Raw genomic sequence first — 13,018 nt, forward strand, 5'->3', positions numbered from 1 at the left:
CTTCAGTATTGCTATAAATCAATACAGAGACACAATAACAATCATAATGTAATATTAGTTAAATACAGTGGTAATAGAATGCTCTGGCAGAAAGGATGGAAAACTCTCTATGGCTCTGGACCCAGTTTCCCAAAAGCATTAAGGCTCAATGGTTCTAACGATGAATTTAGCCTTAATGTGGCTGCATCCCGCTACCGGGATCGATATGACAACAGCCAGTGAAAGTGCAGGGCGCCAAATTCAAACAACAGAAATCTCATAATTAAAATTCCTCAAACATACATGTGTTTTATATCATTTTAAAGGTAATCTTGTTGTTAATCCCACCAAAGTGTCCAATTTCAAATATGCTTTTAAGCGAAAGCACTACAAATGATTATGTTAGGTCACCATCAAACCACAATAAGCACAGCCATTTTTCCAGCGAAAGAAAACAGTCAGAAAAAGCAGAAATAGAGATAAAATGAATCACTAACCTTTGATTATCTTCATCAGATGACACTCATAGGACTTCATGTTACACAATACATGCATGTTTTGTTTGATAAAGTTCATATTTATAACAAGAAATCTGAGTTTACATTGGCGCGTTACATTCACTAGTTCCAAAAACATCAAGTGATTTGCATAGCCACATCGTTTCAACAGAAATACTCATCATAAATGTAGATGATAATACAAGTTATACACATGGAATTATAGATATACCTCTCCTTAATGCAACCGCTGTGTCAGATTTCAAAAAAACTTTACGGAAAAAGCAAATCATGCAATAATCTGAGACGGAGCTCAGAACAATAGCCAAATTAGCCGCCATGTTGGGATCAACAGAAACCAGAAAATACATAATAAATGTTTCCTTACCTTTGATGAACTTCATCAGAATGCAGTCCTAGGAATCCCAGGTCCACAATAAATACTTGATTTGTTCGATAATGTCCGTTATTTATGTCCAATTAGCTACTTTGTTTAGCGCGTTTGGTAAACAATTCAAAAGTCACAAAGCGCGTCCACTATAACGTGACGAAATGTCCAAAAGTTCCATAACAGTCAGTAGAAACATGTCAAACGATGTACTGAATCAATCTTTAGAATGTTGTTAACATACATCTTGAATAACGTTCCAACCGGAGAATTAGATTGACTTCAGAAGAGCGGTGGAACGGACGTCCTCCTCATGTGAATGCGCATGTGAAAGCATGGTCAGCTCGTGGCAGTGATTACTCATTCCTGTCTCCTTCGGCCCCCCTTCACATTAGAGTCATCAGACAAAGTTATATTGACTGTTGACATCTAGTGGAAGCCGTAGGAAGTGAAAACTCATCAATATCTCGCTGTAGTTTCAATGAGAGCTTGGTTGAAAATCTGCCACCTCAGAAAGAATTCAAACAGGAAGTGGAACTTCTCAGGTTTTTGCCTGCCATATGAGTTCTGTTATACTCACAGACATAATTCAAACAGTTTTAGAAATTTCAGAATGTTTTCTATCCAATACGAATAATAATATGCATATATTAGCAACTGGGACTGAGGAGCAGGCAGTTTACTATGGGCACCTCTGTGCACCTTTCATCCAAGCTACTCAATACTGCCCCTGCAGCCATAAGAAGTTAAGATGCTTTTGGGAAACCGGGCTCCAGTCTACTCCAATTAAGTCACACCAGTAACCGCGCACCTCTGGACAAGGATTCCGCTTGGCAGAGAGGATCAGAACCAGGAGCTAACCGTGAGTATCAAATGTTTGTTAGACAGCTAAACAACGACAACAAATACTTGCCACCGGCTTTCTATATAAATGTAGGCTACGTAGGTAACTGCCACCTGTCTGTTTCCTACTGAGGTGTAGTGAGTTAATATTGATAAACGCTAAAACAAATGGACCATTAATTGTCTATGCAGAGGTTTAAATAGCATGTTACACAGTATCAATGAATCTAAGCCATATCAGGAACACAGGCAGATAAACAATAAATATACAATATATATTCAGGCAACAATGTTTTAGTCCAGGCTTCCCCCCCCCAAAAAACAACAACATATAAATAGTATTTAGTCACTCTGTGTTTTCATAATTTTTCTTAAATTCACAAAAGGCTGAATTTATCTCACCGGAGAAAGCATCTGAGTGAGCGAAACTGCGCCCCCCTTTCTCTGTACGTGTAGGCCATCTATTTGATGCAGTCTGGTCAAAAAGAGTATGAAATTGTTGCCACCTGTAGAATTGAATGCAAGGGAAGCCAGCGAGCATTTGACCTCCTTTGATTAAAAAAGTATACAATAATAGCCAATCAGCGAGTGAGCTAAACTGAGTGAGCTCAACTGTGAATGGCCCTGGTGCACCAAAAAAAAAGTGTCAAGGGAAGCCAGTTTGGATTTGGCTTCACTCCTATCATATTGCATCGAGATAAATATGTAAATGACAGAAACAACTTGAATTGTTGCATCTCGTTGTGTTGTTGTCCTCCGGTGGCTAGCTAGTTAGCTAAAATTGTCCTTTCCTAAATTAGCCATGGATGGGGATAGGGTTTGACTTAATTTTCCTTACTGGCCAATGTTTATTACGGCGATTCTGATCCAACCATAAATTCATACATTGTTGTGCCCCTCGACTGAGAGGATGGAAGTTCAACATGTAGCTAAATGTAGAAGGCTAATGTTAACTAGTGTTGGGTTCTGAGAATATGAAATATACTTATACATGTCACTGAGGGAGTGCTGAGGTTTAAATGGTCTACACCAGAAGTTAATGGTTATCTGTAGGAGGAAGGTATATAGTAAGCTTGGAATGTGTTGAGTGCAGGGAAGCGATCACATGTGGCAGGCATTGATAAGGGGAGAGAGCCATGGATTAGTGATGAAGGGGGTTCAAGGTCAGGTTAGGTCACGTTAAGGGAGAAATAAAAGTTTATGACCCATGTTATTTAGTGTCCTGCCGAGCAGTAAAGATACAATGTTTGTACAGATGTGTAGGAGGAGACTCAGCCTAGGAGAAAGGGTTACATATCAGTGCTTGTGTGAAAATGTTTTTGTATAAAGCAGCTGTATTGATCCAATGGGAAGAATAAACTTGGTTGAGCTTACACTTTTCATGATTTCCGGTCATAACTTGTAGACTTGTTTACGTGCTGCTGTGCAGTTTGTAGCTAACCTTACTTTGCTACCTGCCAACTTTACGGTTTTAACTTTTTAATTACCGTTTTATATTTTTATTTTTCGCCTCACTTTTTCATTCAACGTTTTCACCCCGGACGCTTTATCTGGACGTGGTTCGTCAAGACCTCCACCAGCCAAAGCTAAGTAGTAACATTAACACTATGCTATCTAATTGCAGTCGCTGTACTCATAATAATATACAGGAGAACGATCGCCTTATGGCGAGGATAGCCGTGCTGCAAGCCCAGCTTCAGACTCAATCGTTAGGCAAGGGTCATTTCAGTGTAGAAAAGGGTGAAACAGCGTCTGTGCCACCAGTAAGTACAGATAGTAGTATAAATCCCCTCGCACGGTCCCAGCAGCCGGAACAATTTTCTCATGGCTTCTGGAGGGAAATGCTGTAGGAATGCTCAACCGGTGTCGCTCATTCAGCCGACAGAAACTTTCAACCGGTTCTCCCCATTAAGCAATGGGTCGGAGTCAGAGGCCGAGCCTTCTCGTCTCTCCTCCTTTTTATGGGGTCTGAGACGCCGAAGCCTCCCACCATTAGCTCTGAAAAATTGAAAAACCTAGTCACTGGTGATTCCATTACCCGTAGTATTAGACTTAAAACGAATCATCCAGTGATCATACACTGTTTACCAGGGGGCAGGGCTACCGACGTTAAGGCTAATCTGAAGATGGTGCTGGCTAAGGCTAAACCTGGCGAGTGTAGAGAGTATAGAGATATTGTTATCCACGTCGGCACCAACGATGTTAGGATGAAACAGTCAGAGGTCACCAAGCGCAACATAGCTTCAGCGTGTAAATCAGCTAGAAAGATGAGTCGGCATTGAGTAATTGTCTCTGGCCCCCTCCCAGTTAGGGGGAGTGATGAGCTCTACAGCAGAGTCTCACAACTCAATCGCTGGTTGAAAACTGTTTTCTGCCCCTCCCAAAATATAATTTGTAGATAATTGGCCCTCTTTCTGGGACTCACCCACAAACAGGACCAGGCCTGGCCTGCTGAGAAGTGACGGACTCCATCCTAGCTGGAGGGGTGCTCTCATCTTATCTACGAACATAGACAGGGCTCTAACTCCCCTAGCTACACAATTAGATAGGGTGCAGGCCAGGCAGCAGGCTGTTAGCCAGCCTGCAGGCTGTTAGCCAGCCCGCCAGCTTAGTGGAGTCTGCCACTAGCACAGTCAATGTGTAGTCAGCTCAGCTATCCCCATTGTCTGTGCCTCGATCTAAGTTGGGCAAAACTAAACATGGCGGTGTTCGCCTTAGCAATCTCACTGGAATAAAGACCTCCTCCATTGCTGCCATTATTGAAAGAGATCGTGATACCTCACATCTCAAAATAGGGTACTACTTAATGTTAGATCCCTCACTTCCAAGGCAGTTATAGTCAATGAGCTAATCACGGATCATAATCTTGATGTGATTGGCCTGACTGAAACATGGCTTAAGCCTGATGAATTTACTGTATTAAATGATGCCTATCCTCCTGGTTACACTAGTGACCATATCCCCCGCGCATCCCGCAAAGGCGGAGGTGTTGTTAACATTTACAATAGCAAATGTCAATTTACACAAAAAAACGGCTGCGTTTTTGTATTTTCAGCTTCTAGTCATGAAATCTATGCAGCCTACTCAATCACTTTTTATAGCTACTGTTTACAGGACTCCTGGGCCATATACAGCGTTCCTCACTGAGTTCCCTGAATTCATATCGGACCTTGTAGTCATGGCAGATAATATTCAACATTTTGGTGACTTTAATATTCACATGGAACAGTCCACAGACACACTCCAAAAGGCTTTTGGAGCCATCATCGACTCACTGGGTTTTGTCCAACATGTCTCCGGACCTACTCACTGCCACAGTCATACTGTGGACCTAGTTTTGTCTCGTGGTATAAATATTGTGGATCTTAATGTTTTTCCTCATAATCCTGGACTATCGGACCACCATTTTATTATGTTTGCAATCGCAACAAATAATCTGCTCAGACCCCAACCAAGGATCATCAAAAGCTGTGCTATAAATTCTCGAACAACCCAAAGATTCCTAGATGACCTTCCAGACTCCCTCCACCTACTCAAGGACGTCAGAGTACAAAAATCAGTTAACCACCTAACTGAGGAACTCAATGTAACCTTGCGTAATACCCTAGATGCAGTCGCACCCCTAAAAATGAAAAACATTTGACATAAGAAACTAGCTCCCTGGTATACAGAAAATACCCAAGCCCTGATGCAAGCTTCCAGAAAATTGGAACGGAAATAGAGCTACACCAAACTGAAAGTCTTCCGGAAAGCTTGGAAAGACAGTACCGTGCAGTATCGAAGAGCCCTCACTGCTGCTCGGTCATCCTATTTTTCCAACTTAATTGAGGAGAATAAGAAGAATCCAAAATGTATTTTTGATACTGTCGCAAAGCTAACTAAAAAGCAGCATTCCCCAAGAGAGGATGGCTTTCACTTCAGCCAAGACAAACCTTGATCCAGAAAAAAAATAATAATATTGGCCTATATCATGTCTCCCATTCCTCTAAAAATTATTTTTTTTTTCCCCTCACTGCCTTCCTGAAGACAAATAATGTATACGAAATGCTTCAGTCTGGTTTTTAGAGCCCATCATAGCACTGAGTCTGCACTTGTGAAGGTGGTATATGACTTTAATGGCGTCAGACCGAGGCTCTGCATCTGTCCTCGTGCTCCTAGACCTTAGTGCTGCTTTTGATACCATCGATCACCACATTCTTTTGGAGAGATTGGAAACCCAAATTGGTCTACACTGAAAAGTTCTGGCCTGGTGTAGATCTTATCTGTCGGAAAGATATAAGTTTGTCTCTGTAGATGGTTTGTCCTCTGACAAATCAACTGTAAATTTCGGTGTTCCTCAAGGTTCCGTTTTAGGACCATTATTGTTTTCACTATATATTTTACCTCTTGGGGATGTTATTCGAAAACATAATGTTAACTTTCACTGCTATGCGGATGACACACAGCTGTACATTTCGATGAAACATGGTGAAGCCCCAAAATTGCCCTCCCTGGAAGCTTGTGTTTAAGACATAAGGAAGTGGATGGTGGCAAATGTTCTACTTTTAAACTCAGACAAAACAGAGATGCTAGTTTTAAGGTCCCAAGAAACAAAGAGATCTTCTGTTGAATCTGACAATAAATCTTGATGGTTGTAAAGTCGTCTCAAAAAAAACTTCTGAAGGACCTCAGCGTTACTCTTGACCCTGATCTCTTTCTTGACGAACATATTAAGACTGTTTCAAGGGCAGCTTTTTTCCATCTACGTAACATTGCAAAAATCAGAAACTTTCTGTCCAAAAATGATGCAGAAAAATTTATCCATGCTTTTGTCACTTTTAGATTAGACTACTGAAATGCTCTACTTTCCGGCTACCCGGATAAAGCACTAAATAAACTTCAGTTAGTGCTAAACACGGCTGCTAGAATCTTGACTGGAACCAGAAAATGTGATCATATTACTCCAGTGCTAGCCTCTGGCTTCCTGTTAAGGCAAGGGCTGATTTCTAGGTTTTACTGCTAACCTACAAAGCATTACATGGGCTTGCTCCTACCTATCTTTCCGATTTGGTCCTGCCATACATACCTATACATACGCTACGGTCACAAGATGCAGGCCTCCTTAATGTCCCTAGAATTTCTCAGCAAACAGCTGGAGGCAGGGCTTTCTCCTATAGAGCTCAATTTTTATGGAATGGTCTGCCTACCCATGTGAGAGATGCAGACTCGGTCTCCACCACTAAGTCTTGATTGAAGACTCATCTCTTTAGTAGGTCCTATGATTGAGTGTAGTCTGGCCCAGGAGTGTGAAGGTGAACGGAAAGGCACTGGAGCAACGAACCACCCTTGTTGTCTCTGCCTGGCCGGTTCCCCTCTCTCCACTGGGATTCTCTGCCTCAAACCCTATTACGGGGGCTGAGTCACTGGCTTACTGGTCTTCTTCCATGCTGTCCCTAGGAGGGGTGCATCACTTGAGTGGGTTGAGTCACTGACTTGATCTTCGTGTCTGGGATGGCGCCCCCCCCTCGGGTTCGTGCCGTGGGGGAGATCTTCGTGGGCTATACTCGGCCTTGTCTCAGGATAGTAAGTTGGTGGTTGAAGATATCCCTCTAGTGGTGTGGGGGCTGTGCTTTGGCAAAGTGGTTGGGGTTATACCCTGCTGTTTGGCCCTGTCCAGGGGTATCGTCGGACAGGGCCACAGTGTCTTCCGACCCCTCCTGTCTCAGCCTCCAGTATTTATGCTGCAATAGTTTATGTGTCGGGGGGGATAGGGTCAGTCTTATATCTGGAGTATTTCTCCTGTCTTATCCGGTGTCCTGTGTGAATTTAAGTCTGCTCTCTCTAATTCTCTCTTTCTTTTTCTCTCTCTGATTCTCTTTCTCTTGGAGGACCTGAGCCCTAGGACCATGCCTCAGGACTACCTGGTCTGATGACTCCTTGCTGTCCCCAGTCCACCTGGTTGTGCTGCTGCTCCAGTTTCAACTGTTCTGCCTGCGGCTATGGAACCATTGCCTGTTCACCGGACGTGCTACCTTGTCCCAGACCTGCTGTTTTAAACTTTCTAGAGACAGTAGGTGCAGTAGAGAAACTCTGAATGATCGGCTATGAAAAGCCAACTGACATCTAATCTTGAGCTGCTGACCTGTTGCACCCTCTACAACCACTGTGATTACTATTATCTGACCCTGCTGGTCATCTATGAACATTTGAACATCTTGGCCATGTTCTCTTATAATCTCCACCCGGCGGCACAGCCAGAAGAGGACTCGCCACCCCTCAGAGCCTGGTTCCTCTCTGGGTTTTTTCCTAGGTTCCGGCCTTTCTGGTGAGTTTTTCCTAACCACCGGTCTTTTACACCGGTATTGCTTGTTGTTTGGGGCTTGAGGCTGGGTTTCTGTACAGCACTTTGTGACATCAGCTGATGTAAGAAAGGCTTTATAAATACATTTGATTGATTGATTGATTGATCATAGTGTCCGGTGAGTTTTTTTACTCTGAGAATTAGAACCTAACACTAGCTAACCTTGACTATGAAAGGAAGTTAAGCTAGCGAGCAATCATTTTAGCCAGGTTGCCTAGGACAACAAAACATTTAAGTGTGTACTGTATGACAGAGTCATAGACCATTTTGTCAACATGAGAGAGGAGGATGGCATTGGTTTTTCTCTACAAGTAGGGTGAGTCAATATGTTTTTTCTACATGTACACACACAGACAGAGAAATCAGAACCCTGGACAGACACCATATTTAGCTTACGTTGATTGGACTAAATCGTTTTTGGTATCTTTTAGTTGTTACTGTATTAGACTAAGCAGAGGTGATTTGATGATGTTGAAGTTGAAATGGTGCTGAAATAGTGGAGGCAGATCCTGTTTTCTTTGTGACTTGCAGTAACTCTCTGTGGTTCTAAATCAATAGTTGTGTAGTAGTCCGAAAAGGTCGGAAACATTAACTTGCTTGGCCATGCTGTAGGTCATATAACTGTTTGTTACATGCTATATGCTTTGTGGACTTCACCAGACAGATGTTGCTCTCCGGTTTTGTGATGAAACAAGAGGTGTGGTTGAATTTGTTCTGCCACTGTGTCTTCTTATTGTCTCGGCTTTAGGCCTATATATCACAGTCGCAAGGCATATGAACTAACAGGTTATAGAGAACACAAAGCTAATATCACAACACATAGGTTGTAAGATGGCTTTTCCCCCCCTGGCCTGGCTTCCCCAGTGATTTTACCCAGGCACCACTGCTGCAACCTTGTCTGCGACCACAGCCCCATACTACAAATGTAGTTTGAGGAGATAACGAGATAACTTTGGTTAACTCTTGAGTCCATCTCGAGATAACTGGTACCACGAATGTGGCTCACCTTTTAGCCAGGTACATTTATATGTCAACGAATCCTTCAGATCTAACCTGCTCCAGAGGAGACTAACTAAGGGCTAAGCACATTTTATTCGGAATGAAGTATCTGAGCCACGAGTTGTGGACCAATGAAATCAGATTCCCTCCCTCTAGGAAAGATTGTTTCATCATCCAATTCATTTCAGGAAGGCAACTGATTAAATATTTTATCAAACAAATGTTTTTGTTTGTTCAAAAATACCTATTACGTTACACATTTTGTAATGACAATGCATTTCAAACTTCACGCACATTTTACGTTTGTATGACTTAATACAATTATTTTACCGATAGGAGTGGGGAAGAAATGTGCTCGTGCATTGATAACTACACCAAAGTACTACAATAAAGATGGCACTTCTAAAAGTATTTTTCACACATTAGCCTGCTGAATTTGCAAGATAACTTTTCATTCTTTTTGATTTCGGCACCAATGAAAATGTGGCACTGACTTGACAGTGGATTAATGTTTCAGCATTGTCTCAATGAAGAGTTCAACGTTCGACTAGCCATGTGCGCCATGCACGCGCATTTACAAGCCTGCTACAGTTAGCGGCAGGCGGATGAGTAATATCCACCGTTGTAGTACGGATGAAGCCTGAGCTGGAATGGGAAGCTAACTGAAGCTGGCTAGATTTAGAAAACTCTGAGCAGATCTAGCTTGCATCATAGGATACCCCTCTGAAGACTCATGTTAGTTCCCTGATCTTGTGACTAGGCTTTAGCTCAGCAGGCAAATGTTTTTGTTGAGCTGTGCAGATGATTCGGGATCAATACCTGTTAGAAAGACAGACAGAGAGAAAGAAAAAGAGAACTATCATCAAAAAGCTACCTCAATTAAATGTCTCTACGCTGACCATGAGCGAGAACATGACCCTGTGAACTGCTGCTAACCTAATACTACACATTCTGGAACACTGCACTGAACGACATTGGCCCACTGGAGTTGGGACGCGGGAGTCCTGTGTGTGTGTGTGTGTGTGTGTGTGTATGTGTGTGCAAGGTTATCATTGTAGGTCAATCTCCATGAATGATCAGCTTGATTTAAAGTGTGATCCTTTACATTTACTATATCCCACGTTTTAACCAAGCCCCAAGTCTACTATTAATGAATAAAATTGTTTTTTATTTTTATTTAACCTTTATTTAACTAGGCAAGTCCTCTTTAATTTCCTCTTTTAACATCGTGCACTTTAACTTTCTACATTTTACACAATAATAATTTTCCTATTTCTATTCATTGTTTGTAGTTCTGGAAGAGATGCTTCTCTCAAGGCCTGAAGATGGCGCTCTTTCTACATGTGAGCCTCTCAACCTGGATGCCGGTGTGTGTGTGTGTGTGTGTGTGTGTGTGTGTGTGTGTGTGTGTGTGTGTGTGTGTGTGTGTGTGTGTGTGTGTGTGTGTGTGTGTGTGTGTGTGTGTGTGTGTGTATTAGCTACAGACCGGGCGAGCTGCCTAGCCTGCCTCTCTAGCGCTCTTGCCTCCCGTTGCTGTGCATCGCTCCAGTCTATTGCTTTGTAGTCTAACACCGCTTCGCCGCCTCCTCCTCTCCCCGCCTATGCCTCTCCCTCTCCCGGCCAGCATCCAGCGAATGGTCAGTCCACCCCCTGACCACCTGCAGGGAACGGTGAGAGAGTAGCTCCGTTCTGAGCACACTGCGGACTGCTGAAAGCTGCCAAAGGAAGACGTGGATATAAGTGTCGTTGTTGACGTTACCGGGAATTGTATTTTGGTAAGTGCAAAGTCATCCCGCTTTACCGTGTTTTAGTTTCCCTCCCTCATCCTCTTCCATCTTGTCACACAGTGAGGAGCGGGAGATGAGATGCTCTAGCCTGGCAGAGGACCAATATGAGCCAGGGTGTTTTTGATGCGTGCCGTTATGCAGTTGCAGATCGTGCATGAATCCTATTTTTACGCAGTTGAAGCGGCTATGTGGAGTAGTTTAAAGATGAAAGAGACTCGTTATAAACGCTAAGTTGATAATAGAATAAATTGTAAATAAGAATTTCTTCTTAACTGACTTACCTAGTTTAATAAAGGTTAAATAAAAATAAAATAAAAAATAGGTTTGTAGACAGTAATGTAGATTACATTAAGAACCGTGGTCATGGGGGAAGCCGTTAAATTCTGACCGTGCTGAGCTCGCTCACCCTAGACTGTTTTGCGCGTGTGGATTTGGCTCGAGTTCAGTACACCGACTGACCCACATTTAGCTTACCGTTAGCGGCGCGTGAGGCATATATAGAGAGAGATACAAAATGTAAACAATAGAAGATTCACACATAGCAGTATACCCGTTTGATATTGTTCTACAATGAATACTGTTTTTTTAAGTAGCCTAACATCCGTTGGAGATTAATAAAAATCTAAAACAAAACAATGCATCTGCAAATACAGGCGTGGAAACAGAAGGAAAGAGATGGATGGTGTTTGGGGTGGTGATAAAAGCAGGGAGAAATGTGAGTTCTCCGTTTCTCACACTGTCTTGGTTTAATCATAGCTGTGGCGTAAGGGAGGGGTTTGCATGGGCAGTATTTTGACTTTGGGATGGAGAAGAGGAAGAGGGTGGGGGTAATGTTTGGAATTTCCATCTGTGTATAGATGTGTTGGAGCAGAGTACCCAGGAGCATTTTTATTATTAAGATACCTCTGGTTAACCAATTTCAAAAAATATTCTTAGTGTATTATTTAGGTACCAACAGCAAGAACAAATTTGGCAACACCGACAAAGCTCTTTGACGAACCTCAAGAGTGTCCATCAACTCAAAGTCCGGTCTCTCTCTCTCTCACACACACACCGGTCTCTCTCTCTCTCTCACACACACACACACACACACACACACACACACACACACACACACACACACACACACACACACACACACACACACACACACACACACACACACACACACACACACACACACACACACACACACGGGAACTTGGGTACTGAGCTGAATCGCTCCTCTTTTTATTTTATTTTGATTTAACCCTTATTTAACTAGGTAAGTCAAGAACAAATTCGTATTTACAATGTAGGCCTACCAAGAGGCAAAAGATCTCCTGCAGGGACGGGGGCTGGGATAAAACAAAGTAGGAGACAGTAGGAGACACCAGAACATTACATAAAGAGAGATCTAAGACAACAACACAACATGGTAGCAACACAACCTGACAACACAGCATGACAACACAACATGACAACACAACATGGTAGCAACACAACATGACAACACAACATGGTAGCAACAAACATGACAACACAACATGATAGCAACACAACATGACAACAAAACATGACAACACAACATGGTAGAAACACAACATGACAACACAACATGGTAGCAACAAAACATGACAACACAACATGGTAGCAACACAACATGACAACACAACATGGTAGCAACACAACATGACAACACAACATGACAACACAACATGGTAGCAACACAACATGACAACACAACATGGTAGCAACACAACATGACAACACAACATGGTAGCGACACAACCTGACAACACAACATGGTAGCAACACAACATGAAAACACAACATGGTAGCAGCACAACATGACAGCACAGCATGGTAGCAGCACAACATGCCAACAACATGGTAGCAGCACAACATGACAACACAGCATGGTAGCAGCACAACATGGTAGCAGCACAAACATGGTACAAACATTGTTGGCACAGACAACAGCACGAAGTGCAAAAAGGTAGAGGCAGCATACATCACATGAAATAGTCACAACTGTCAGTAAGAGTGTTCATGATTGAGTCTTGAATGAAGAGATGGAGATAAAACTGTCCAGTTTGAGTGTTTTTTTGCAGCTCATTTCAGTCACTAGCCGCAGTGAACTGAAAAGAGGAGCGACCCAGGGATGTGTGTGCTTTGGGTACCTTTAACAGAATGTGACTGGCAG

At 42.7% G+C, this 13,018-nt stretch overlaps 1 protein-coding gene across 1 annotated transcript in view; it reads left to right on the plus strand.

Annotated features, from left to right (window-relative positions):
* The first annotated feature begins 10,494 nt into the window (after positions 1-10,494).
* LOC139531541 (catenin delta-2-like) overlaps positions 10,495-13,018 on the plus strand; it is a 571,014-nt gene continuing 568,490 nt past the window's right edge. Inside the window, exon 1 of the mRNA XM_071328059.1 lies at positions 10,495-10,821. The gene's annotated coding sequence lies outside the window, so the exon portion shown is untranslated. The remainder of the gene's footprint in view (positions 10,822-13,018) is intronic.

This window comes from Salvelinus alpinus, chromosome 10 (genome assembly GCF_045679555.1).
Source record: "Salvelinus alpinus chromosome 10, SLU_Salpinus.1, whole genome shotgun sequence".
NCBI classification, from domain to species: Eukaryota; Metazoa; Chordata; class Actinopteri; order Salmoniformes; family Salmonidae; genus Salvelinus; species Salvelinus alpinus.